The 27,403-nt window shown below is 36.3% G+C and overlaps 1 pseudogene; it reads right to left on the reverse strand.

Moving 5' to 3' along the window:
- The window catches only part of LOC139743503 (uncharacterized), a 56,880-nt pseudogene that overhangs the window by 16,944 nt on the left and 12,533 nt on the right, over positions 1–27,403 (reverse strand).

Consider the following 27,403-nt stretch of genomic DNA (forward strand, 5'->3'; position numbering starts at 1 on the left):
TCCTGGATAAAAATCATGTATAAAGCGAGGGGTGCGGCAAGGCGACCCATTATCACCATATTTGTTTTTGTTGTTAATGGGGATTTTGGCGCTGGCGGTGAGAAGGGATAATGGGATTAGAGGTATTCAGTTTGAGTATTTTGAGGTTCTATATGCTGATGACATGACTTTATTTGTTAGACATAGGTCATCAATTATCAGAATACAGGAAATATTTAAGGATTTTTATGAATTATGTGGTTTGAAGGTGAATATTGATAAAACAAAGGTAATGAGGATGGGGAAGAAAAAGGGAGAATATGAAAAGTTACCCATGGGCAATGTTGTAACTGAAATAAAGATTTTAGGAGTGTATTTTGCATTGGATATTAAGGTCAGAGAAGAATTGAATTATAAAGAGATATTGAGTAAGATTAAAAGACTTTTGGGATAGTGGAGACAAAGAGATTTGACTGTAATGGGAAAAATATATTTGCTTAAAACATATGCTTTGTCTAAATTATATCATGTTTCTTCATCAATAGAGGTTCCAAAGTGGGTAGTGGCAGATATTAATAAATTTGTTTTGAATTTGTATGGAATGGTAAAGATCGAATTAAAAGGGTTATTATTGTTATCAGGATTATAGTGTGGGCGGCCTAATAGAATGACAAATTTTGAATTATTTGTTAAGAGTCAAAGAATTATGTGGTTGAAGCGATTTACGGTGAGAAGCTTATGGGATGGAAACTTTTTTGACTATATTTTTAGGACTGTGGGAGGAACATTCATATTTTTGTATAATTATGATATACGATTACTAAGCTTAAAGTACCATTGTTTTATTTAGAAATTTTGAGGGCATGGCAAGAAATGGAGAATAACCGGAATTATCATGAAGGCAAGATTAATCCAATCTTTTGTAATAACAAGGATTATTTGTGTAAAGGGAAAATGATTTTTGTGAAAATTTGTATAGGAGGAATAGTTATTTAGTAAAGCAAATTTTGGAAAAAGATTGTATGAGATCAGCAGTACATTTTCACAGGTTAGGATTAGATAGTGAAAATATAGTTAAAGTTTGGAAAATAGGGGAGGTTGTTGTAAGAAGCCAGAAATTTGAGGGAAATATATATGATCTTTATTCTGTTGATAAAGAGGAATATAATATTTCTTTGAAAAATTTTTCAAAATGTAATTTTATTGAAAGATGTTTCATTTAGAAAGGTGTATGAAATCTTAATTACAAATTTACAGCAATCCTATATTTTACGAATGAAAGATGGCCAAAATGATTATTTGTTTTCGAAAAAAGGAAATTATACATTTATTTTTAAGACCAAGAATGACAATACTTCTAACAAAACTTAGGGAATTTCAGTATAAATTATTACATGGAGTTGTTTATACAAAGGAAAATCTTTTTGAGTTTGGTTTCGTTGCAAATAACCGGTGTTAACCTTTTTGCGAGCAATCGGTAGAAACATATAAACATTTATGTTGGGATTGTGTGTATGTTAAGAATTTGTGGCAGAAAGTAATAGATCTTCGAAATATAGAGTGGAGAGATGTTCATTTTGGTGTTATGGGAAGGGATCCAAAAGTAAAATTCTATTATACAATAATTTTCATTTTGAAATATATTATTTTTAGATCTAGGTCAGAGGGAAAAATTCCTACTTTTGAGGAAATTTGTAAAAGAAAAATAAGATTTCGGGACGAAGAAAAAGAAATTTCTTAAAAAGAAATTGGAATTACATTTGCTGAAATGGGTAAATGTTTCTGAAACAAGAGCTTAAGTATTGTTTTGTTTTGTTTTGTTTTTCTTTTTTAGTACCATGTAGATGTCAATGCGGGATGGGGTAAGTTTTTGTTTAGCATAAAGGTTATAGGATTTTATCAGCAGTTAGGAGTTTGATGAGTTTTGTTTGATGAATTTGAATGTGAATTTGGAGCGTTATTTGGGTGCGGGCGGACGATGCTTTTCTGCATACGGTCCATTACACGCTTGTATGTTTTACGTATCAATCAACATTTGGAAGTCGTTTTCATTAGGAAGGAAGGTGGTATCGCTTCGGGTGTGTTTGTGTGTGGGGTGTATGTGTGTTGGTGTTTGGTGTGTATGTGTGTGGTGGTTGTGGGTGTATGTGTTTGGTGGTTGTGGGTGTGGGGTAGGTTTTAGTGAATCGGGGTTGGTGGGGATGGGGATTTGATTTTCAATGAAATGATTTCATATTAGTTTTGTATAACGTATTTGTGTTGCTTTTTATGTATATACCCTTGTGAGTGTGAGTAACATGATTCAGTATAGTCAGAAAATACATTTTTTCTTTGTACATGTCAATACTTTCTCGTGAAGAAATGGTCAGTAGGATTGATTTATAATCGAGTTGTTATGTTGAAGAGAGATGATTGGCAGTATAAGTTGATAAATGGATATGTTTTTTGAAAGGCATTTGTACCTTTTTATGTTCATGGTACATCCAAAATGGGTTGACTTATGAATGATTTGAATGAAATCAATAAAATATCATTGAAAAACAACAAGAAAGTGTGTGTCTATGTGTGTGTGTGTGTGTGTGTGTGTGTGTATTTAAAGGAACAGTGGTGCTCTTTGCTGGAAATTCACATAAAAGAAAGTAAGCTACCAATTACCTAAAAACTTCAAACCCAGTTAACTTCAATAGATGGTGTGTTGAGAACTTCCGTAATTGATATATTATAACATCACTTTCCATACATAATTATGTGTTCCATTCAACTATAATTTCCTCATAATTTGATGTCATGTCAGAAATTCATTTTTTCTTACTCGGACGTTGCTGGCATTATAGTAATCTGAGTGAGGATCACCCTGTATGGTTTCCAGGACGACCCGAGAGTGATCATCTGATGCAGTCACAGAAAGAAAAATGGAAGAAACAATAGATTACTCCTTAAATCTTCACACAAGAAAATGTATTGATCTTTTAGCATCTCACTATCACTGGCAATTACATAGCATTAGATGTCAGTGGCATCTATTCATTACTTCATGTATTAAAGTTAGTGTAAGGAAGGTTAAATTGACTTGTCAGGCGAGGTTTCTGTTTTTGTCATATGACAGATACACTACCTATAAACATAAATCACAACTAATTCATCTCAAAAACCCATACCGCCCTTACAAAAGGACAACATGTGCGCAATCTTTTGTTTTGATATGCTATATACTCTATAGTAAGAAATCACTAGATTCAATTAAGTAACACTCACGAAAGCTTGTTATGTCTTTTTTAATACCCATGACTACTCTTGACTATTCTTCACAACAACAGCTAGAAAACTACATAATTTTTTTTCCTCTTATTGAATTCCTGTTTAAAAAGCATTCCTGGCTCACTCACATGTCACAATGTTCTTGAAGCGGTTCTTAACTTTGTTCTCAGGCTTTGATGCAACTGTCTGTGGTATTGGCTCATCAACAGGAAGCAGCTGAAATTATGAAATGATCATGAATATGAGATCGTACTTCAGTTACAATTTTAGTGACAACAGTGAAGAGAAAGGTTATAATATGTTGAGATTGAGTAACTGTCACATTGTCCTACAAGAAGACAAGGATCACCTCAATATTGATGACTATATAAGTAGAGAATGGAATCAGAGCCAACACAATAGGCATATCATCAGGTTTCAGTCCAATCATATCAAGATAAATCTGACTATGTGCGTAAATTTGTAAGCGATATTAATAGGCCAATGTAAATGACCACACAAAAGTCAATCAAAAAAGATCAAGTCCTTCCTCTGGCCTGGATAATATGAATCAATCTTATCAGACACATAGTACTGTGTTTAGATTGAAAAGAAATTGATGCTGAGTGATCCAATTCCAAAAATCACTTCCTTTTGCACTTGTGTCTCAGCTAGTGTGACATGAATTATTTCTTTGCCCGTGTATGGAGTACAGTATAACACCTCCTGTATAGGAAAAGCTCTTGGCACTGTTGATGGCTATGTGATAGTTATTTACTCCTCTTCATAATCTTAACGTTACCTCTGTAGCACCAATAAGATGACAATTTGTGCACATCAATATTGGTGACTTCCAGAGAATACTCTGAATTGTAACTGTTGAATGCATGAGTAGATGTGAGCCCAAGATTTGGCAAATATGTCTTAGCTTTCTTTTTTTTTTTCATTCAGTATTTATTGGTAAAAAGCAAATGCCATTTACAGCAAAGAATAAAAAAATGAATGAGAAAAAAAGAAGAAGAAGAAGAAGAAGAAGAATATATCCACACACACACAAAAAAAAAATATGTCTTATCTCAAATGATGTCTTTCAATGAGATTTTGAAGAAATTAAGAGAATCTTATTAATTGTAAAACAGATAGGTTAACACATGAGCTAGCCTACACTTCCCTAATCACCAAGAAACGACTTGCTTTAAAACAGACTGGTTAGCTTCATTTGAATACAGCTGAAAAAATACTGGTCTAGATTCTTGATTTTAATATATATCTTAAATTATCAATAGCTATATACTACTTTTTTTTAGAAATGTCAAATCTTTGAAATAGGGCCACATAGCTAAATACATTGGAGGAACATTTCGTCCACATGTATTTACCTCTCATCGACGTAGCTGTGTTAATTATAGCTGTCCATTTATAGAATAAGTAACAATGTAGAATAATGCCCAACTATATTTTTGCTTGGTATGAGATATTCTTCTATTACAGGGGGGAAAAAACAAAACTTGAAGAGGGAAAAAAGAGAACTTACCCCAAAATCATGCAAAAAGCCATCTTCCTTCCTGGCTTTTTTAGACTGCACATACTCGACCAGGGTTTCCGCGGTAACAGACCCTGGAAGACTGACGTTCTCGTAAATGTCTCCATCAGTGAGATTGGAAGGCTCCATCTCTTCCACTAGGGGTGAAGTGCAGTGGTGAGATTGCTCCTCTGACCTGTGATTCGGGAGGACGGCAGAGGGCGCCACATTTGGCCCCGCCCTCAATACCGGGAGGGTCATGCTCTTTTCTGTGGGAGACATTGCAGGAGGCGGGGCCCTTTGGAGGGTAACAGCTCGCTCCCTCTGAACAGGTGGTCTTTGGCGTTGACCCACCCCTGGGTCTGTCCCATGGAGAAGAGGCTGTGTACTAAGGGTGACTAGAATGAAAATGGATTACATACATTTCATTTGCACATTACATAGCATACAATTGTAACAAAAAACTTAAGCTAACTGTTCATGTGTGATGATTTTATGTTATATGAATGAAGTATACATAGAAACACACATACGCACACATATAGATGTAATGTACTTGAGAATTGATTTTGTTCCATGTAAATGCTATTTTTACATACTGCAATTATAACTTATAATTTATGTGTAACTTTACATTGTCATTGATGGATGTTGTAGAAACAACACTGTATGATTTGTGTGGAAGCTTGATAAAAGGAAATTACATATATACGTGTATATATATATATATATATATATATATATATATATGAATACACATACGTGAATATGTATGTACGGGCAAACACTGGCAAAATCAAAACCAATGACAGATTTCATGATTGTTAGAAGATTTTCCTGGAATGGATTTTTTTTTCTATATGCCTGTCTATGGCACAAGTCATTTGATATAGCGAGCTACTTATCCTTGCTTATAGAATCAGAGAGAATTTTGTTAGAGCGAGAGGAATTTCAATGGCATAATGGTCATTATTTCCTGAAATCACTTTGTTCATTGAAAAAGTGAAAAAAGGAAAAAGAACGATGACTTCTAAAGACATGCAACAAGGATTACCAAGCATGATATTTTTCATTGCATAACTAATGACTAAGGCATGCTACAAGAATTATTCAACAATCAGGTGCACATCCTATAAACATTTACACATACACACACATGTGCCACAGTTTTGAATAAACATATTTGATCACAATTTAATATTCATGACACTCAGAGTCATTAGTTAAGTTTGCCACTAACCTTGACCATTTCCATTTTGTAGAAGGTTGGTCGGAGTTGACTCGTACACGACATTATCCACAAACTCTTCATGAAACTTCTCTCCTTCCCTCTTCCTTTTTCTGAGGAAAGATAACATTTTATAGGATCAAAAGCCATATATAGTTCTCAAATTATAAGGGAGCATTAGATTTGTGACATATCAATGTTAAGATGACTGTTGCTTGCGGTGACATATCAATGTTAAGATGACTGTTGCTTGCGGTGACATTCTCCTCTCTCCCCGTGCCATATTGCAAAGTAGCTTTAGATTTCGTGAAGACGCAGCCTATTAAAAGCTAAAAGGCACCCCCAAAGTATTGTCCGCCATCATTGCATCAGGTACAGCACTCTGCGTTGTGAATTTGAGTGGATACGGAAATTGCTCACAACTCGTCATGAAAAAATATTGTTTTTTATGTGTATACATGGTCTTGTGCATGTGCTGTTCAGTTAATTAACACAAGCTTATATTGTCCATTTCCTTCTTGATGTGAATGATATTCATTTCTGTAATTACTTTATTTGTTGAAGTGGAGAAATAAGTTAAACTGAAACTAAAATGAAGCCTACATGCGTAACGCTTGCCTTCAACTCTCAGATCAAGCTTAAAGGGAAGGTAAACCCAATGAGCAATGTGGATTGAGTGAAAGCAACAACATTAGCAGAACACATCAGTGAAAGTTTGAGGAAAATCGGACAATCGATGCAAAAGTTATGAATTTTTAAAGTTTTGGTGTTTGAACCGCTGGATGAGGAGACTACTAGAGGTTATGACGTATGAGTGGACAGCAATATAAAGAAAATATAAAGGAAAATCAACAAAATTCACTTTTCTAGCATTATGAAAGGGCACTTGCCTAACCGCTTTCAGAAAGCAGGGGGAATAATTGCTACCCTTAACATATGTTAGCATCAAGTTGATGGAATTTGTGGTTTTCATGAAAAATGAATTTTTGTGAAAATTTCTTTATATAGCCTTTATATTGTTGTCCTCTCATACGTCATAACCTCAATTCAATTTTTTTCAATTCAATTCATTTATTTTTCATTCTTCTTTTTTTTTCAACAAAACATAACGCATAATATATTTGGAATTACATCATAAACATAAACATTCGACTTTGTAAAAGATAAATGATACAAATAAACAAAAGAATGCATACTGGCAAAAAAGTACAAAGTTATGCTTCAGTTGAGGGGAAAAAAAGAACTGAGAGGTCCACTGAAAAGCGAGCTTGTATGTTGTGAACCACTCAAAAAATGAACAAACTTATGAATTACTTATTTACAAATACTTATCACAGTTATAATTTACGACAGAAAGGAACAAGACAGGAGAAATACAAAAGACATGACACGACTTGACAAAAAAGACCTCTAGTAGTCTCCTCATCCAGCTGTTCCAACACCAAAACTTTAAAAATTTATAACTTTTGCATCGATTGGTCCGATTTTCTTCAAACTTTCACTGATGTGTTCTACTAATGTTGCTGCTTTCATTCAATCCACATTGCTCTTTGGGTTTACCTTCCCTTTAATTCGCTATCACTTCACTGTATTTGATGTTTGCTCATCAGGACTGCCACAATTTCTCAAATATAAATAAAGTCAAAATTTTGCGTATTATGCACAGAAGCAAGAAAATAAGTGGAAATGGCTAAACTTCCTTCTTTCTCTTCATATTTTCACCTGTTCTATGTTATGTAAGTACGAATGTGCAAAGAGACGGGATAGTATATTGCAGGGGTTTAGTTAATAAACTCGATTTGTCCTGCGGCACTTCTGTCCTGAGGCAACAGTCAAAGCACTCGGGCACTGACTTGTAAACGTATGTGAACTTCAACGTTGTAAACTTCAGGGTTAGCATAGTTTAGAAATTAGCATGTCTCTCCAACATTCTGTTTAGGATTAATCTGGGGCCCATTCAACAAAACTACAACTGTAACTTATACAATAATAGCAGTAACATTTGTTTTGCAGCAGCTTTGCAAAATCACTCAGTCAAAGGCAAGTAGGTCCTGCAAAGTATGGCAAAGGATTGTTTAAGGCTGATCCTTACCGTACAATAAAGAATATGAGAAGAACGATTAGGACGAGAAGAATGATGGTGGCAATAATTGCCCCAGCAATCACAGCTGTGCTTGCTCCACCAGAAGCAGGATCTGAGGAAGAAAATAAAAGTAATTGAATACAGGAAACTTTATCACAGTTGTTTGCCTTCCTTTACACATGAAAAAAGAAGTTTGCGAAATGTTTCCATTTCAAAGCATGATAGAAATTTTACGGGGGGCATTTCATTAAGCATTTTCTCCGACAAAGTTGTCGGACAAATTTGCTCTCAGCCAATCAGATGCAAGGATTTCAGTAGCTTGTAACAGTTTGCCAGAAAAATATCCAACCAAACTGCTTCGTGAAATGCCCCCCCCCCCCCCAGAACTTAATCTTCGGAGACAAATGCATCTTAAAAATGGCACAGTTTTCAGTCAAATTACTTACACTTACTATGTTAAAAAGCTAGTAACACATCACACATCACACTAGTCACTCCTCTAAAGATAGATTACTAATGCTTCAAACATGATATTTCATTTAATTTCATTTCATCTTATTCAATTTAATTCCGTATCTGAATAATACATAATGTTTGCAATGTAAATTACTGATGGAGGTGGAATGTCATAAAACAAATAGAAACAAGATATAACAAATAACAGTATAAAGGACTATATCCATTTACTATATTTCTGTTAGGCAAAATGTAGAAAAAAAGTATTATATTCCTGCTCCGCAAATGTTGAAAAATTCATAACTTTTGAATCGATATTCCAAATTTACTCAAACTTTCATTGATGTGCTCGACTAATGGATATTACTGACTATCCTCCTTACACTCAATCCACATTGATATGCAGGTTTTGGTTTCCCATTAACTTCACAGTGCTTTCTTCCATCAAGTGGCATCAGCAAACTTCTCTTCGTCAGTCAACAAAGAGATAATGAAAGTAGCCATCACAAAACAAAGCAATGTCCTCTATTCACTATGGTATCTCTGCAGCGCTAATCAGAACCTTTTGCATCATTATGCAGAAGTGGGTTTCCTCACTTTGAATTAGTCAATTGGCCTGTTGGGCTCAGTGTTTCATGCTTTTGCTGGACTCTTTATGACAACACCAATGTATAATTGCCCTTAATGCTAGTAATAAAATCACCCCATTACTGAAAAGATATAAGAAAGTCATATCAAATATTATTATTATGACACACTCACCCTGTTCTGAGGTGAAAGCAAACACACTTTGACCCCTGGGACTCTCTGAATCCTGGTTCCGTGCCACCACATTGATGGTGTACTGTGAGGATGGCTTGAGGCCGGTAAGGGTGTGGTTGGGTGGAAACTCAAATGGGACATCCTCGTACATCTCAGGCATATCAGCTGCCCGCTTCCGTACCGACGAAGACCCTCCAGTGATGGCATAGTAGATTCTTATTCCAGTGAATCCACTTCGACAGTTGGATCCATTTGTCGGATTCTAGACCACGACCAAGTTTTCATTGGAAAGTTCACCTTCGCAGGAATTTGCTACCTTAGTCATATAAGGATTCACATTCTACATCTATAAATCGCTTTTCCTATGTTTAGCCTCAACGTGCTATTGACTTTACCCATTAGAAAGGTGTCAGACATTTAGTATTGGATGTTGATGACACATATAATGTAACAAATCTATTCCACATATTTTTCCTTTATTTACATCTCCCTTTTTTGTAACATTTGTATTTTCTGTTCTTTGAAAATACTATGTATTCCATTTAATAATTTCAAGGAATGGAATACAGTATTAAAAGGCAAAACGTTTCTAAAGGAGAAATATCTGTTCAAATTGGAGGTTGGAGGTAGAGAAAATCTTGAGACTTTTCCATTACTAGATTGAGTAAAATTCTACAAAGTAAGTGTTACATTTACGACAAATCAGTTACTTGGTAGTTTTCCAAGCTTTAATTCTGTTGAACTTTATAAGCATTAATAAAGTGTAGGGTAAAGAGGCAAGTGTTCATCTTTTCATAATTATTTTTTCCTTACCTGCCATGTGACTGTTATTTGTCCTGCTCTACTTCCATTCATAGCTTCCACTGAAGATGGCCCTTCTGATGGAGCTGAAGAAAATTATCGTGACAGACTGTTTTACATGACCGCAGTGAAATGTGAACATATTTTCAGATTCTGTTCCTATAATTCATCCTTTTTATTTTCACGAATCCTCCAGAACTGATTCTATCATTAGGCAGCAAAATCATATCCAAATGTCAGATCACCATCTGAAGGAGTTCATTCATACATGTTTTACTCTGATTGGCTATAGGTGAACCACATGGTTTTATTAGTATAGTTAAGTGACTGAGTTACGAAGAAATAGTGCATGGTTGGTAGGGGTTTTTTTTTCTGAATCATGAGTAATAATCACAATTGCAGATTTCAAATGATCCGCTGCTTTGACTTTCTTTCTACTTACTAGTAGTTCTTCGTTACCAATGGGCCTAGCTGTCTGATTTCAAGGTTGGAGATGATGATTTAAGAAAATAAAGTGACCTTTGAACTTTGACTGGGATTTCGCTCAAAATCTAATGACTGCATGCATCTTCAGAATTGTATATATCCTGCATTTGACTCACGGGAGCAGAGTGTCCTGCCTTCTACCTCCATTCTATTCCCGATTCCACCAACACCTGGTCTCTCAGCTGAGACGGCAAACAGGTAGTCTGTGTCCGGTGTCAAATTAGTGATAGTTTCTGAGGGCGCATGTCTGTCTGTTCTCATCTCAAACCGAATGAAGTCACCATGGTTGCTCTTCTCTTTGTAGTACACTTGGTATCCAGACAGTGGAGGATCACCAACATCCGTCTCTTCATTCCAGGCATCCCAGGCGAGGGTTACCGAGCTGCTGGTGGCTGTATCCACAAAGGGGGAACTTGGTAGGAGTGGTAACTCTAGCATTGTGTTATCAGAAATGTAAAAAAGAAAATGACATTAAGTTTCCAGCTTGTTGTTCAATTCCGTCAAATTTCAACAGAGATAAATGACAACAAAAACAGCGCACACGGTAGAACAAGTAAAACAAAATGTTGAAGAAGGAATACATAAATATATGATATAAGTATAACAAGTAAAACACGAATTAGAGAATCAATACATAAGTATATAAGATATAAGTATAAGAAAACACGGAATATCCCATTCCTCCATTGTAGTTGTGAAATGTGTAGTGTAACACGCAAACTGAAATTGGAACTCTTTTTTCTACAGAAATGAACATCAGCTGCAGCTTCATGTGAGAATCATATCTAATTTACAGACATTCTGTCATCTTCAAACTCAGGAATATATTGCAGATCATGAATTCATCATTTATTTATCGTAAGCGTCTAAACATTAAGAATACTGACCATAAAATCCCTCTTCTGTGATTTCTTGGCTCATGAAAGTGGTGACGTCTGACATTATACATCGAAATTTGTCCCCACCTTGGACATCTGATACTATAAAGCTAGCAATGTATCCATTTGTGGTACTTGCAGAGTTAAAAAGCGCGATGCCTGTCTCATGGAACGGCTCATTGCTTTGCTTTCTCTGAAGCTTCACAATGGGGTCAGCAGTTGACAGAAACCTGCTTCCAGTGGAGGAGCAGGTCACTATTACTGGCTGTCCTTGGTTTGGTTTCTCGTAGATGACTGTTACAGTCCCTGATGAAAATGGTGGTGGTAGGGAGAACCATAAATTCATTATTTTGTACATACCACATTTACAAGACAATATTATTGAGGGAAAATATATCCAATATTCACAAGCCAGTTGTCAGAATGGGTCGATTGCTTGTGGTTTTTAATTCTTTTTTTTGACAACATAGTATAATGCTAATACAATATCTGAATGATTTAATACTTAATTTTGTTATGTAAAACAATTGAACACGGAGAAAATATGTCCTATCATGATTTAAGTGTCAATGTACACGTACATAAATTTGTAATTCAATCATTTATTTCTAGGACTGGTGTCCTGACCTTCCAATGGTTAATCTTGCTTAAAGGAGTCTCTCTACAGAATTTAAAAGAAATAACACTGACAATTCAAATTATGGCATGATCTCATACATCTCCAATTTCAAGTCTGTCATCATCCAGGGCTCGATACTAACGCTGGCCCGATGGCGACCAAAACTAAAAGTCGGGCCAGCAAATTTCAAAAAAGGGAAAATTTGGTGGCCCGCCTCGGGCCACCAAAATTGTCAATAATATATGTTTTAAAAAAATTCGTGACTTTTTTGCATGCAGTGAGTTAATGTTTGTTTTTTTTTCGGGCCACCCAAAAATTGAAATTGATGATTTTGGTGGACCCATCGAGCCACCCAAAAAAAAAAAAAAAAAAAAAAAGTTTGTATGGAGCTTTCAATCATCCATGTTTATCTTCTAGTACTCTTCATTTTTTTTTTTTTTTTGCATTGAAATATTAGCTTTAAAGGGGGTGGCTAGTAACTGATCAGTGGGAATCAGTGGGAATGCTGGGAGTTGATTGTTCCAATTCTTGTGGGATTCATTTAAGAGTACATTATATATCTATTCAAATTCATGATTTTCTTCCGTCGAGATGTTTTCATTGCAACTGATTGACAAATGGCCCTACATCGACGTCGATGTAGGGCAATTTGTCAATCAGTTGCAATGAAAACATCTCGACGGAAGAAAATCATGAATTTGAATAACAAAGCAGTTCCTTTCGGGCGAAAGCTCGGTGGTCTAGTGGAGATGACGCCTGTCCGGTGATCAGGAGGTCGTAGGTTCGAATCCTGCTCGAGTATGTACGCCCATGATTTTTTATCATGGCTACTACTAAAACACTGATCAATTCAGTGCTTATTTACGTCGATGTAGGGCAATTTGTCAATCAGTTGCAATGAAAACATCTCGACGGAAGAAAATCATAAACTTGAATAACAAAGCAGTACCCGCTGCATGCTATAAGGATTAAAACCAACACTTGCTTTCGGGCGAAAGCTCGGTGGTCTAGTGGAGATGACGCCTGTCCGGTGATCAGGAGATCGTAGGTTCGAATCCTGCTCGAATATGTACGCCCATGATTTTTTATCATGGCTACTACTAAAACACTTATCAATTCAGTGCTTTTTTACGTCGATGTAGGGCAATTTGTCAATCAGTTGCAATGAAAACATCTCGTCGGAAGAAAATCATGAACTTGAATAACAAAGCAGTACCCGCTGCATGCTATAAGGATTAAAACCAACACTTGCTTTCGGGCGAAAGCTCGGTGGTCTAGTGAAGATGACGCCTGTCCGGTGATCAGGAGGTCGTAGGTTCGAATCCTGCTCGAGTATGTACGCCCATGATTTTTCATCATGGCTGCTACTAAAACACTGATCAATTCAGTGCTTATTTACGCCGATGTAGGGCAATTTGTCAATCAGTTGCAATGAAAACATCTCGACGGAAGAAAATCATAAACTTGAATAACAAAGCAGTACCCGCTGCATGCTATAAGGATTAAAACCAACACTTGCTTTCGGGCGAAAGCTCGGTGGTCTAGTGGAGATGACGCTGTCCGGTGATCAGGAGGTCGTAGGTTCGAATCCTGCTCGAGTATGTACGCCCATGATTTTTTTATCATGGCTACTACTAAAACACTGATCAATTCAGTGCTTATTTACGTCGATGTAGGGCAATTTGTCTATATATCTATTGTTGTGTGTAACTTATTTGCTTCAGAACGGTCTCATATTCAAGTAATGTGCAGTTTAATGCCCCGTCACTGTACAGGCATGCAAACCTGGAAACATTAAAATGTACATTACTTGAATATGAGACTATTCTGAAGCAAATAATTTTCACACAACAATAGATGTATAATGAATCCCACAAGGATTGGAACAATCATCCCCAAGTATTCCCACTGATCAGTTACTAGCCTTCCCTTTAAAGATGCAGATGGTTGAATATACAACACACAACTTCATTACTCAGTCATTATTTGATCAAAGAAAATAAAGGAAAATTCAAAAGTACATATAAGGCCTCGCTAACAAATCATTCAAATAAATGTGAAAGATACAGAAATACACCTGCATACCTGCACAGTCTTGCCCATATTTTCCAGTGATGCATTCTTTGCGATGGGGGCAGAAAATATACAGTTGAATGAAAACATAGAGGACTAAAACAGTATAAAGATATTTCAGAAAGGTTAAGAAACAATATAACCAGGAATTGGTAGTGTGTTTCTTTAAGACAGAAACAAAACGTACATATATCTTTTGGCTTTTTGAAGTTTTTCAACAAAAACACAATTTCCCTAACGTTACTCAAGTATCCTTTGTTTATGCTGGCTGATTGTACATTATAGTGATCATATCAATACATTCTTGAAAACTGACAACATGATTGGCTCACACTTATTATGTACTTCGCTAAAACAAAGTTTTGTTTTATCAAACCAAATAACAGACTACATTCCTTCCCAATCATTTCCAAATTTTACACCAATTGACGTAATACATTAACCCTATTAGCACCAGGCCGGTTTTTTTTTTTTTTTTTTTTTGGTGTTCTGTGGCCGGGGAGGGGTTGATTCAAACCCCCCCCCCCCCCGAGATCTCGGCCGTCAATCACGCAATCGCTTTGAAATTTGGCATGTGCATTACCTGTGGCGTAATCTACCAAACTATACAAAAAGAAATGGGAATTTTCGTCATAATAATTATGATAACATATGCATAAAATCATACATTTTGTCCTAAATCAGAAATTAAAGCTCCTAGAATCCTAATTTTTGGTGAAAACATTCTTTGTAGCATTCATAACAATGTACTTGAAAAAAAATTGGTATCAAAATCAATTTCTTATGTATTTTATTGTTTTATGAATTTCGTATGTATTTCTATCTTTTTTCGACCTTTTGTTTTATCATTTCTTTCCGCAAAATTTATGACAGAACATATTTCAAGCTTAATTGTGCTAAAATTAATTAATTTCAGCCTATGAAAGTGAAAATAATCATATCTTTATGAATACGAAGAGAAAACTCCATTTGCATAGACTTTATATAAAAAATCACGTTTTTGAGCCATTTTCGGTCTGACAGGCATGCATAAAACGTTATGCAACGTCGTAACGGTGGGCACGATTTTCACGAAAATGGTGTCAAAAGATGCGCGAGACTTGAAAGTAAAAAGTCAGCAAATGGCGCGGTCAAAAAAAATTCGTAAAGCGGAGTAGTCGCGAAAAATGTTGAGGGGGTTGATTCAGCTTCCCCCCCCCCCCCCCGGCCTTTTTAGGGGTAATAGTTCACCTGCATGATGAGTTATGGCTGTGTATCACTGTCACAGATTAAGGAACATTGTAAATGTAAGTATTAAAAACAGGATGGGAGCATACTTACAATCATATGGTAACAACAAAAAAGTACACGTGTACCTTTGTCAAATAGGTCCGACTATTAATGAATGTTCCCTGGCATCAACGAGGTAAAAATATGCTGAGTGTAAGGTGTGTTATGCAAGCCTTTGAACTTTACGCTTGAAGTTCTGTGCTGCCATTTAGTTCCTGGTCTCGTTTATCAACCCGGAAGAGTTCCTACAAGAGGGGGAATATATATCAATTTAATACATCCCATTTCAGGAAAGAGACTTTAACATATTTAAAACAGCAATCCTCACCCTGACAGTTTGGGCCTGTCCATCCCGGCTGACACTCGATTGAACTCCCTGTGCAAACTCCGGTAAATGAATTACATTCGCTCGACACACAGTGACAGGTCTGGGTACAGCTGGCTCCAAACTCATTGGCACCGCACTCTAATTTTACGACAAAGATACACGACTGAATTGAAAACATGTAAGCACTTCCTCTGTATTACAATAACAATTGAATCACATCCTTTGTTGTACTTCTGAAACTTATTGGTAAGTCTGGTAAGTTATTGGAAAGTAAGTTTCGAGTGCCTTTCCCACTCTTTTTCGCAAAGGTTTACTTTCATAGACTGACAAATCAGTGTCAAATGGTTTCAGAAAGCAAAGTTTGTCACTATGGCGACTGGAAGGCCTATGCCTTTGCCATATCGCATTACTCTCCAATGTGTCTGTTTTCACTTGAACTTTGATCCTTGCCCTTTGACCCCCTGGCTCATATCTTTCTTTTAGAATATATATATCTGGTATTACCCAATTTTCATGGCAATATTACGAGCTATTTTCAAAATATTGGACAACAGTGACATTACAACTTTGTCATTTAACTTTTGACCCCATGGGCCCATAAATTTAATGACAGAATGATTGTGCAGTAATATGTGTATGTATATCTAGTTCAATTAAATGTATGTACTACGAAATTTTCAAGGTATTGAGAAAAATTTAATTTCAGCATTAGATAGCAGATGTTGTGATTTTCATTCGAAAGAATTATTGTCAGGCAGTGCATGCATATAATATTAAATATATATCATACACGAAGTTTCATGAAATAACAAGAGATATTTCACAAGATATAAAGAAAAACGTGACATTTTGGTATTTTGACATTGACCTTTGACTCCAAAATTTTAGAGAATCTTTGCCACGTAATACATGTATGCACTAAGTTTCATGAAAATAACTTCATTGACTTCAGTTAGAAATTTATAGCTCTCCAAACTTCCTGTACTGGAATATGTACATATAAGTCCATCAAACAGCGTCATTTCGTACAAAAAAAAACATCATTCATAGTGTTAGACAATATACAACCCAGTGAATGTATAATATGGGCCACAGAACTGTAAGAGTTAATCTATATTGTGATATTTCTTTGGATGAACCACAGATTACCAGTGTATTGAAACTATGCTATCTTAACACAATTGTAACATTTTATACACTCCACCAAAATAGAATTTGTTGACTGTTAAATCAAGTTAATCTCTGATAGAATGCACATATTCCTCTTCCTATCCTGTAAGCATAACTATATGAATCGACTGTATGAAGTTACACATTAATAGCCGTGATCATCAACAATTAAATCTTGAAGAATTTGGCTGACTACAGTACAGGTAGTTGTCTCTGCTCGTACACACTAAGAAAAAAAGGTTCAATAAGGGAGCTAGAATGGTTCGAAGTCGCGAAAATGGGTGCAAACTACACGATTTGAGAAAATGGTGGAACTTTGCTTCTTATATGGTTCATTTTGGGTTCGATCTTGCCACGGTCATTGACGGTGCAATATTACGCCCCAAGCTAGTCTCAAAACAAAGGCCATCCTATGGTGTTGCTCGGCACTAAAATGCAATAATACATATCCTTGTGCTGATATTATGAACATATATTTTTTGATATCAGGAAACTTAAGTTTCTTTCATATTCTATAATCATTCATCGAGAGTATATTTTCAAATTAAGTTGAGTCCATGATGAAAGGGGTCTACTAAAAAAACAAACGTAGAATACCTGATTGCTTGTCTGGTATTGACCAATCACATTGTACACATAACCTAGGAGGTTTAACAGATGAAGTTCCAACTGGATGTAATTATTCAAATAGTCGTCAGATTTCTATTGCTGTACAAAACAATTCCACAGGTGCATTTGTGCCTTCGCTGATCGGGATTCGATGCCGCCGTCTCGCTGAGCAATCTGAAGATTCATTTTGGACGTTTACATAATTTTGGCTATATTTTGCTTCAAATGAAATCCTATACTTTAAGATAAAAACATATAAAACAAAAGTCAATTCTGAACATAAGTATTATTGTGCAAAAGTGTTAATCAGAGCTGTTTCATGTGAAAGTATTTAAACTGTACCCTGGATAGTCGGTTTATTTTATCACTTTTCCTCATGATTCTGACAAAGCAAACTGATATGAATCTTCAAATAGAATTCTTTATCAATAGAAACATCAGATTACTGCCCAGGCATGCCTATTAGAATAATGTTCGTTTTATTTCATTTTTTTTTGGAGCAATTTTTATTCGTGTATCCCCGTGTCTTTAACATTCACCTAACCTATCTCTTATTGGTTGGGATGTCGAAACGTAATTACCATTACAAAGACATATCTTCCTGTTTGTGGTTCATTCTTGCTAAGGTGCAATATTGAGCCCATAACAAGTCTCAAAGAAAGACCCATATGGTGTTGATCGACACTTGAATACAATATTGCATACCGTCGTGGTGCTACTATGTACATGTTTTTTTTTGAAAGACATCATAAAACTTGATGTTCTCTTATAATTTCATAATCATTCATCGGAGCATTTTTAAATGAAGTTGAGTCTTTGATGAAAGGGTCTGCGAACAAGCTAACGAAGAATACTTGACTGCTCGTCTGGTATTGACCAATCGAAATGGAATATGTCACAGCATTCCTTGCATGCTTACTGTGCGATGATAGAGTCAAACCCTACTACACGCTAAAGATTTTCGTTGCGACTCGATCTCAGGACAAACAAAAAAGAGTAAATATTTTTTCAAGGCCCTCAAATCTGGAATTCCATCCACTCTGATGTGAAATGTAAGAAAACGGTACAAAGTTTTAAGAAAGCTTTCAAACGTATTTTACTTGAAAGGTTTTCTGGAAGTTACCAATATCATTTTACGAATTTATAAGAGACTAGCAAGATAGGGTGTGTTTGTGAAAATGACATCTTGTGTATTGCTAATATGCGCTGGTCCATGTTTTTGTCTGTGTATGCATGTGTGTGTATGTGTGAGTGTGTGTGTGTGTGCCAATGTTTTTCTCTGTATATACAATGTATTTACTTTTCCGGGATTAGTTTTAAATAAGGCCAATTGCCTTCTCACTCACCCCTTCACTTGATATCTTTTGCTGTTTGTTTGCTTTGTTTGTTTGTTTGTCACATTGTCATTTTATTCATACCATTGTCACATTTTATGTATGCATATTTTATTAAGTGAAAGTAAAGGAAATGATAAACTAAAGTCATTTAGAGAGCAAACTCGCGGATATATAAGGGTGCAAACTACACGATTTATTTGTAAGGGTTGATTTTTCCCCCTTTTTTTCATGGATTCATGCACGGTAAAGCCTAAGGGTAAAATGCATGCACATGAAAAATGTAAGCACATGTTTCCGTGTGCTTGCAAACACCACATTTTAGAATGAATAAAGACTAGCTGTGATAGTGGAATTTCTCATGAATAAATGATAAAGCATTCAAACCCTGGCCATTGTTCAACACCATTGTCAGGGTGTTAACCACATACTCCCATACACACCCATTGACCCCTGTGCAAAGTGAAAATTTTGTACAGAGGGTTGGAAATAGAGCAAAATCTGTAACCTAACTGTGAAATTGATCATGGATTTCATGAAACTGATTTGTGTTTTAAACCACCTCCAACGAAATTGTACACTATACAACTATCTCCCATATCAATGATAGTGTTATCTGATATATAGTTACTGAATTATTAAGAATCAAAAGTGGAAAATGCTTTTTTTTTTAAACGTCTATTAATCCATAGAATACATTCGATGCAAAATAATGACATGGATGTTTCCTAAAGCGTCAATTCACGAACCCAGTACTTTGGTCACCTGGTGTGGGCATGTTCATTCTTTTCTTGAACATGATTTATGAATTCAATGAATTACTGAGTCGTGCAAACTTATGTGCACATAAGTTGACTCCCAGACGGCTCATTGTACAGCTCGTTCATGCGTGTTTGAGCTGAGCATCTAGCGCAAATTCCATTTCCACAGCAGATCAGCTCTTCTGAGGCTTTTCGTAGCGGCTCACTGCAACTCTGACTTCAACATTATTTTGTCCACTTCATAATATCAAGACCCCGCAGATTCCTACTACGTGGAAAATGGTGAGTTAAAACATCATCGTAAAGCATGATTTGAAATATCCACAATGTTCTCGACCAAGGCCTTACTCTCGATATTACCCGTCATCAAATTTCTTGTATCTGTTATGTTTTTGGTTGTATAGCCATGTCTTATAATGTAGGCTTGCAGGCAGTAATATTAAAATTTTCATTTTAGAGTTCTGTTAAAACTGGCTAGTTTTATGCGTGCTGTTTTCTGTTCTATTTTGTTTTGTTTCGTAACCATTCTGTGGAATTAGAGCAGCTTTAGCGATAAAATGTCTTGCTAAAGACGTCATGGCATTCCGATTTCAGATTTCAGATTCATTTATTGTTCATTTAGGAAATTCTTTTTGTTGGTACATGGGCGTGCACATAGGAATATCTACATACATGCATAAACTCACATATATTCATGTACATGTACACATTATAAATGATACAATTTTCACTACATACACAATTATACAAGCATAATTTATACTCACAATACAGTGAACACATACATAATCACAAATTTCAAGTAATTCTTTATATTTACCGATCAGCAACAAAACAAAATAGTTAAGAAAACGTGGAATCGGATATTCCTATAGGAAGTGTATCCTTAACATAACCTTTACGCCAGCTCCCCCCCCCCCCCCACACACACACACACATCCCCAAGGATAATTCATCGCGTCGTGCCATACCACATTTGATTAATAACGAATAAAAGGAACGGAAGTTGATGAATAATTGTTGATAAACTTATGGATAAATAGACCAGTGTACTAACTAAACTTATAATGGCAAACATTGCACGCTTATCTTTATGCTGGGATAATTCTCTGTAGTCAGGTAGTGTTAGTGGTGGACTTAAGTTCACCCTGTATGCAGCAAGGCAGTGCATAAGAATTGAACTATACATTAAGCTGCCATGGAGAGAGTTATGTAGTCACATTTACATAAATTAGCTCTTCTGCAAAATTATTACACACGCATGAACAGTGGCCTTGAACTCATGACACTTGATTTTCCTTTTCAGGTATTCGAGCAAGATACAATATGATGAAGTTGCGCGCATTCTCCTGATCACGTAAACTTATATGCAATTCTGAAGGACAGAGTGATTCCTCAACAGAATATGTAAGTTTCATTAATTGATTAATCCGTAATACATGTATATGTATTTTCAGGTTATTGATTCATCTAGATTTTTCAGCATGTGATATCCGTGAAGTATATTATATTAAAGCTTATTATTACACATGAACGCAGTTTTATCAGTTACTATAACGTAGCCATCGTTTAGTGGGTTGCAGAAAATTTGATAAGACTATAGTGCAATTTTTGATACCATCTATAATCGAGAGATATGTTACTCAAGTGGACCATTGCGATCATTCATTCTTGCCTTTTCCGTTCTACGTCTTTTCAGGTTTGTTTGTTTTTTTTTTTTTTTTGGACTTTTTCCTGAAAACTCCATGATGGATTGTAACTCATACAGGCAGCGTCTCTACCCCGCAAGAATCTTCATTTTTTTCTTTTTTACTTATTTATTTATTTATTTATTTATTTATTTATTTATTTTTATTTTTTTTATTTATTTATTTATTTATTTTTTTTTTTTGGGGGGGGGGGTAATCTTCTTTTCTGTAACCAGTATTATCACAGTAAATCAAATCAATGTTATGAATAAGTAGAGGGGGCTATGTTTTCACTTTTTGTGTGTGTGGTAGCAGGATTAGAGGTGTCAACCATAATGAGCATCATTACACCCATTGCCATGGCCAGCACCCGGACCATCATCTGTGGCAAGCTCAGCAACGGCTGAATGGCTAAGGTCTATAAGTCTTACTCCTTTCCTAACCGTGTAAAATATACAGCAAACTGATGTTAAATTGGCATGTAATTTGATGTTGTCTTACTTTGTTATTTTATGTTATGAAGACTTTGAGTTGGTCAGGAAAACTGTAGCCGGGTTCACACGTACAAATTAGCGGGATGACGATCGCGATGCTCATCCCGAGTTTTTTTGCGAGCGTCCACACGTACCAAATTAGCGGGATAGCGATCGCGATCGGTATCCCGCTAATTTGGCGAGCGTCCACACGTACAGAATTATCCCGCTAATTGCCGATAGAGATAACAGCAAAGCCTGCAAACTGGGTCACGCAGCGCCCTTCTCTATCACTGCCTGCGCGCACTTACCTTTGTCCATTGTCTTTTACGCGTCAGTGGTGTGGTTCGCGCGCTGTTGTTGTTGTGCTCCAAAGAGGTGAAGGACCTCTTCGCAGAGGCCTTGCTGTTGTGATGTGCGCATTGCATGATGGGATGTAAAAACTCGAGATTGTAATCCCGCCCGTTCACACGTACCAGCGTGGGGCCAATTATCCCGCTAATTGGCGAACCAGCGCAACATTCCTTGGGATTAGCATCGCGATGCTTACCCCGCTAATTTTCGGGTTTTTTCTGTCCACACGTGCAAAAAACTCGGGATGACGATCGCGATGCAAATCTCGAGATTTGTATCCCGCTAATTGGTGTACGTGTGAACCCGGCTTGTGAGAATATTTGAATATGCCCTATGTCATAAATGTATGCAGGCCTACATAAAAGGTGTGTATTTTCATCTCAGTCCAATTTTTTTCTTTTCAACATGACTTTACTCAGGCTATTCCACATCTATTCTTCTTTTTTTTTTCAGCTCTAACTTAGTGATGTCGTCATGCTGTCTCCTAATTCCCCGTCTGCCTATAGAGAGGACATGCTGTATGTCTGTGACAAAGTAAGTGCTGCACTTTTATTTTTTTATGGGAGACGGGAATTCCATTCTGCTTTGTGACTAGAAATATAAGAGGAATATTTCTTTGCAACATTATCATGTTTTACTTATATGACAAAGAGCTGAAATAAATCTATCCGACCGGATTTGTTTAGAAACCAATATCAAAGCTTAAAGGGATGGTATAGTATTGGTGGAGGTGAAGATTTGGGCTTTTAACTTTTTGTGATATATCAAGAACCTACTTATGAAATAATAGAGAGCATGCCATTCTAAGAGGAATTCTAAAGATTATTTGATGAAAATTGGTTTTGAAATGGATGAGCCATCCAAAAACAAAATAAAACGCAGCGATCGTGATAAAAAGTGAGTCCTATATTATATTATTATTGCTCTGTTTTGGATATCGCAGCTATTTCAAAACCATTTCTCATTATTTCAGCAAAAGACGTTAGAAACCTGAAGTAGATCTATGCAATCAATTTAATTTTCCATTTTCTGATCAATGGTCATAGTTGCAACCTGTTAGTTTATGTAAGCAACACAACTGCGTAGTGTAAACGACCTATTTCCTTCGAAATTTTATTCAGTCATTATTTATTCATGCCAAAATCACTTTCAGAACCTGACAGGACTAAATCCCACAATCTTCACTGTGAATGCTGCGCACTAGTGACATCACTATTTGGCTGGATGGTTGTGAAATCTGCCCGAATTCCTGTATACAATCGTGTCTTCCTTCGCTACAATGTTTCCGGCCTTCTGTGCTTTGTGGCTTTCAGTATCCCAGACAAGGCAGAAACACCCGATGCATACTTCAGCAGTACATTGCAAGCCTTGATCTGAACAGGCAACTATCACGAAGAAAAACCTACGGCATTTCATTAACAATATTGTTCAATAATTGTCTTGATATAGTTTACCAGCCTAAAGTTTTCATGGTGTATACTTTTACAAGGAATTGTCACCAGAGAAATGATGTTGTTCAGCTTGTCCCTCCGTTCGTACATCAGTCTGTTATCGATTATGGCAACGTTGTATCACGAAGGGAAATGAAACGAAAAGTACAAGTGGACAGGTTATTGCAGGGAGATTACTTTAGCAGTTGAACACATCGTCACAAATTGAGGAATATCGGAAAATCCGTTGAAGAGCTATATATACACATATATTTAGAGTTTCAGTGCCGCCATTACGAGATGAGAAAGCTACATCTTTGACATCAACCATGGAAAATTATATAAAGAAATGTAAAGAAAATAGGCATAGTTTCACGTTTCTAGCATTACAAAAGGAGCACTTGATTTCCTTCATCCAGAAGGGGGGGGGGGAGGGGTAATATTACCCTTAACATTATGGCAACGACAAATAAGTGGAGGCAATTTGTACTTTTCATTTAGAATCAGATTTTATGGAATCCCCTTGATATTTTCTTCATATACGTTTCCATACATGAAAGTGACACTGAAACTTTAAAAAATGCATAACTTCCACTGGATCATACGATTTTCCATGTTCACTTATGTGTTCTTATGATATTGCTCCAATCCACGGGTACATTTGGGTTTCATTCCCCTTTAAGTACTGTTTGAGGTATCCAAATGAAACTTTGCATATGTATGTACGATTGGACGAAGTTACTTCTACCACCTTGTGGGTGCCAGCGTTCAAGGTCAAATATTGTAGGTCATTGTCAAATTCTACAATGTCATTTCGTGCTCTTTCTTTGCATCTCACCTTGTAAGCACTGTCGACATAGTATTGTGGTGTTCTTTTAATAACTTTCCACACTTTTGAGCTATATGACCACCAAATTCACTCCTCAGATCATCTAAAGATGGCTGTCAAGTGTTGATATTGGTGAAGTCCGACTCCGTCAACAGTCAAAAAGTCAATGAGCTTACATTTGAAAATCAGTGTAATCACAAATTCGATATGTGGGCAAGACATCACTTCGCTTTTACCTTGTTAGATGGTGAATATTTGTGAAGCTTCCGTTTCTAATTCATACAGCATCAGCATACCTTATGTCTGAGAATAGTGGTAAAGAAGATAAGATACTTTGGCAACAGCGTGTAAAATTCGCAAAATTTTGTGCCTTTTTTGCTGAACAAACGTCGTAGGAGGACTACAACCTGCCAGGCAGTATGGCGGAACAATTACTCTATTATTAGCGTCATAGAATAAATGACAATGATGTAGTTCTGAAGCATGCTGTTCATTAGATACTTTTGCAATGATTCCATGCATGCATACTTTTAATCGAACTAGGTATATAATCATCAATGTCTTGTACTTGAATAACGACAGAATGATTTCGGTGAGGAAAGTTTTCTGTCACGTCATTTAGGAATAAGGGAACGTGTCAATATTATGCTATTTTGTTCCATAGTTATTTCTGAAGTAGTTAAATGTATTTTCCTTTAAAAAAAAATCATTTTATATATACCTACGTTGCATCCAGATGCCTATTCGTTGAAAAATATGGGCAATGTATTCAAAGGTCAAAGATCATACATTAATGGGCCTAGCGTATACAACATTTCAATAGTTGTTGTTTTGTTTTGTTTTGTTTTGTGGTTTGTTTGTTTGTTTGTTTGTTTGTTGTTTTTTTTTTTTTTGGGGGGGGGGGGGGGGACACGGTTCAAAGTGTCCTGAAACCTTGTATAATGCATGCATTTAGTCATGTATGATGCCAAACTGTTCCCGCTCATACAAATGCAGCCGTTTCAAGGAAATAACATAAGATTATTCTCATACTCCATGATTTGGTAATGCTTAAGTGGTTCATAAGAGTCCAGTGAAACTGTGTACAGAACAAAAAGTGGATTTGACAATGGTATACGATATCCGCAATTTACTCTTTGACGGAGTCTATCATCCGATTAATATGTATATGCACGGTAGTCCCCTATTCGGAAACTACAAGTTAGATAAGCTGCAATCATTTTGCACGCGACCATGGCGTTATAGCCAAAGGTGATCTGCAAATCCCTGTGTGCCTACAGAGGATTGGAAAACGTAACAACTTTCTATGTATAGAACAACGAAACAGAAACTGGTGCATGTATTATTCTCAGTCACTTTGTTAGTCATTATGATGATTTGCTCATTGCAGTCCGGAATCTCAGCTGGAGGGACTCGAATTGATCCCAAATCAGTCGGAATGCGTGTATCACCCAAAACAAAATCTGAATACATAACCATGATAACTGCGATTCTGCCTAGTCTCCATTGGTAGCCCATAAGGGCTGGTATCAAGTTCGGTTTTCATATTATAATTATACCTTGTATTTAGATGTTTTCATCGAAATGCCCGTATACCTGTATATGGTATGCGTATGTCAGTTAAGTATCTAAACCATAATAAATTGTAGTCGTAATCTAAGTGCCAAGAATCTCATGATTTGAATAAGTGTGAACACCAAGACATGTCGTGATAAGGACTTTAAGACAATTGGCATCGTCATTATAAAACAAACTCCTAATTGTAAGGCATGTTTTAAATTTTAGATAAATTCATGTCTATGCTGGAAACATATCTTTTTGATGATTCATGATGACGTCACTGTTACATGAATATTGTACGCATGGAAATATGTAGGCCTATTCGTTTAAATGCATACAAACAACTTGTTAAATCCTCTTACATTTTTTTTTTAAAGATGTGGTGCATACTTTAGAAATGTACGTAGCATGCTCTTGTTTTTTGAGGCTTTGTGTACTGGTAAAAAGCATATCTTATTCTTATAGATTATGTAAATAAGTACGTATTCAAGTACGTTTTGAATAAAACGTATCCAGACAAATGTATATCATATTTTTACCTCTTCCTTCATGCAGATGTATACTCTTGCCTAGAGGGTTTGTTTGATAGATAGTGATAGTGCTCACCTCATTGGAAAGGTAATTGGGTAAATATTTGGTTTTAGTATGTCATTCAAACACAACTATAAGTTAACTTCTACATTAACATTTCAAAACTCACAAATTCCACACACACATTTCATGATTCACAGGATCCAAATTACACCAATCTTATTTACTTTGCAGAGTGCAACAACAGCATAAGTTTGATATACTGAGCAAACAGGCTTGCATTAGTTTGCACTATTCAAGGTTTAAAGTAGTTAAGTAACCAAATTGTACGTTGGTATGTGATGCTAAGTATATTTACCTTATAGCTATAATGTTGCAAATATGTGGTGCTTATTTCATCCATAACTGCTGCAAAATTGTTTCTTTAAAGGAGCCAATCAGTGTCACTGCCTGTTCCTCTAGAGACGCAATATTGCCCAGTAATCTCAAGGTGCACTTGAGGTTATACTGGGCAACATTGCGCCTCTAAAGGCGTAGACAGTGACACTGACTGGCTCCTTTAAAGAAGCAATTTTGCTGCAGTCATGGATCAAATTAGCACCACGTAGGTGCAACATTATACCTATATGATATGGCACAAAATCGCACCCTCAAGAGAGGCTACAATCTTGGAACTTAGGGTGCTTCTTTGCACCCTCACGAAAGGTGTAAAGTTGCACCAAAAGTAGAGGCAAGAGAGGGTGCAAAGTTGCGCCAAAAATTAAAGGGAGAAAGATCGCACCCTCGAGAAAGGTGCAACTCGGCACCAATTAGTGTGGGTGGAAAGATGCACCCTCAAGAAAGGGGTGAAACTTAGCACCACTTAGTGTGGGTGGAAATATGCACCCACGGGAAGAACTTCGCACCCTCAATAAAGTGTGCAATGTTGCACCCTCTATGGAGG

The sequence above is a fragment of the Diadema antillarum genome, unplaced genomic scaffold (genome assembly GCF_040938485.1).
Source record: "Diadema antillarum isolate AM-2024a unplaced genomic scaffold, OU_Dant_1.0 seq00001089_RagTag, whole genome shotgun sequence".
Lineage (NCBI taxonomy): Eukaryota > Metazoa > Echinodermata > Echinoidea > Diadematoida > Diadematidae > Diadema > Diadema antillarum.